This window comes from Cynoglossus semilaevis, chromosome 11 (assembly GCF_000523025.1).
Source record: "Cynoglossus semilaevis isolate Cse_v1.0 chromosome 11, Cse_v1.0, whole genome shotgun sequence".
Taxonomy (NCBI): domain Eukaryota; kingdom Metazoa; phylum Chordata; class Actinopteri; order Pleuronectiformes; family Cynoglossidae; genus Cynoglossus; species Cynoglossus semilaevis.
This window is the reverse complement of record NC_024317.1, coordinates 3,801,542-3,804,010: the sequence shown is the minus strand read 5'-3', so window position 1 is coordinate 3,804,010 and position 2,469 is coordinate 3,801,542. Positions and strand designations below refer to the sequence as shown.

Genomic DNA, 2,469 nt, shown 5'->3' with positions numbered 1-2,469 from the left:
GTTTAGTGTCAGCGTCCTCACTTACCTTAGCCGAGGAGTCCTCTAGTGAATGTCTCACGATATTTTCTGGGGGTACAACTCAGCATTTAATGAAGTCTCGCGATAGTAGACGTCAAACACAAGCCATACTTGTGATAGCGGATGGAATGCCATGGAATTAACCGTTTAATCGTTGCATTACTGTGGGTTTATATGTCGTCATTCCGGGCCCTATTGTTCCTACAATGTTATTAAAAATATTTTTTCTTTATTCTCTTCTACTTTTATCCATAGTTTTATTCGTAATAAGACATTTAACTGTGTGAATATACACATACATCACAAATCACATTTCTTAAAAAAATGTTTTTAAAATGAATAATCATCCATTCAAATGTTTAAATATAAAAGCCTAAATGTTTTTATATCACCTTACTGCTATCTACAGATGGCTCGGTTCAGTTTGTATACTGGGTAAATCAATAAATTGATTAAAAAACATAATTTTTAAATGAATCTATTGATGGATTTAAAAAAGCACATTTGCTTGATTTAAAATAAAATATATGCTATGCTTTATTTTCTTTAAAAAAAACAAAAATATGGCACACTGTCCATCAAAAATAATTTCCCAAAACTGTAAATTCCCAGATTATAAAATTATTTACCAGTAGAAAATAGACTGATATCAGGTTTTTCAATCTACCATTATATTAAGACACCTTGCTTCAATATTTATTATACTTTGCAAAACATTTTGAAATAATTAAATATTTGATCATTTATTGCAAAAAACATTTTGATCAAGTTAGATAAATAAATGTATATAACGCATAGATGAGCAGTTAAACACCCGTATCATCATTTAGGAAGGTGACCCTGAGTCGGGGAATCTGTGTGAGTGTAACTCTTACAGTATACGGTCACGCAGAGAACTATGTTGGACGGAGAGGACTGGTAGTGACGTGGCTTTCTCTGTCAAAACGCGAGGTTTGCTTCTGCGGTCTGAGATGTTGCTGTCAACAGCGCCCTCTAGCGGCTCAGCTCACACAAATCCAGCGCTTCCGCTTTCCCTCTTGGCCTGATGGGATGCTGCTGGCAGAATGTGTGAGGCGGGCTCTTTGCGGAGACCCAGGTGCTGGGACAACGTCCACAGGCTGCTAGTCCTTATCGCTGCAGTATTTTAACACATCAGCATTAGCTGCTGCTGAGCCACATTCAACAGAGGAATCGAGCGTGAGCCTCGGCGTCTCTTTTGTGCCTCTCCCTCTGCCGAACACAGTCGCACGGGCGGAAGTTGTTGTTCATGAAGTTCACCATGAAGACCAGCGTTTTTCTGCTGCTGCTGATCGCCGCATTCACCTGTGGACTCGCACAGGAGGACGATGAGGCGGTGGAGGAGCTGCTGGTGGAGACACTGGTGAGTTTGGACACGCGTGTTAATCGACACGAGTGGAACACAATGACAGCGACCCGTGGTAAATCTGTCTCTCTGCTCCCGATCCAAGGTGAAACCCGAAACTTGCTCCGTACTTTCCTCGATGGGAGACACGCTGCAGATCCACTACACGGTGAGAACACGACAACACCGTGGTTTTATTCAACTAAAAAATAATCCCGAGTCTGTGGATGTGTGTGTGTGTGTGGGGGGGGGGGTGGCTGATGTGGAACACACTGAGAAGGTGGAGGTGAATAATAGTGTGATCCGTGGTCAGAAAATGATACAAATGTCTATGTGGTGATTTAACTGACACAGATGTTTGTGTGTGTGTGTGAGAGAGAGAGTGTGCACGCGCGCGTATGCGTGTGGCCGCCACAGCTTCTATGGAGAGATGGGCCGGCGCAACACGTCAGCAGTAAGGACTCAGTCCGTGTGTCAGTGAGCTGAGGCTGCTGAAGCTGCTCATCCAAAACTCTCGGTCACCCGAGACTAGAGCAGCAACTAACGACCAATTCCACAAAACATTACCTGGGTAGATGTTTTTAAATTGTTAGGTAGACAGTTAGACTTTCCAAAAAAATCTTAGACAAGCTGAGATTAAACAAGAATAAACAGTAAAAAAAATCAATAAAATAAAACAATAGTACACAAGTATTCTCCTAAAAACACGTGCTGTTCTTTATATCTGTGTGAAAATATTTACTACTACAGCAAGAAGAGGAGGCAGAGGAAGAGAACTAATACGACATGTTTATTAAAAAGGAAGGAGTGTTAGCTACTATTTAAGGAAGTGTTTTCAGTTGTTGATTAGTGTGTCGATATGTGATGTATTTCATCATTTTAACACCGTGTTTGTAGACTTTGTAAAACCACAGAGCTCTGGCTCTACAGTCGGTGGTGAGGATTTGTGTATCCTTGGTTGTTTTTATTCTTTATTTTAAAGACTGTCACTACACCTGTGTTTGAAGCGCCCCTGGTGACGTCACTGGTGGCCTTCGTTCCCAGCATCTCATTGGACAGGCAGGCTGTTAAACTAACAGTTTCTTCTT

At 41.4% G+C, this 2,469-nt stretch overlaps 1 protein-coding gene across 1 annotated transcript in view; it reads right to left on the bottom strand.

Annotated features, from left to right (window-relative positions):
• The window catches only part of LOC103385944 (ADP-ribosylation factor 3), a 5,500-nt gene extending 5,394 nt beyond the window's left edge, over window positions 1–106 (bottom strand). Inside the window, exon 1 of the mRNA XM_008319980.3 lies at window positions 26–106. The gene's annotated coding sequence lies outside the window, so the exon portion shown is untranslated. The remainder of the gene's footprint in view (window positions 1–25) is intronic.
• Window positions 107–2,469: the final 2,363 nt, after the last annotated feature.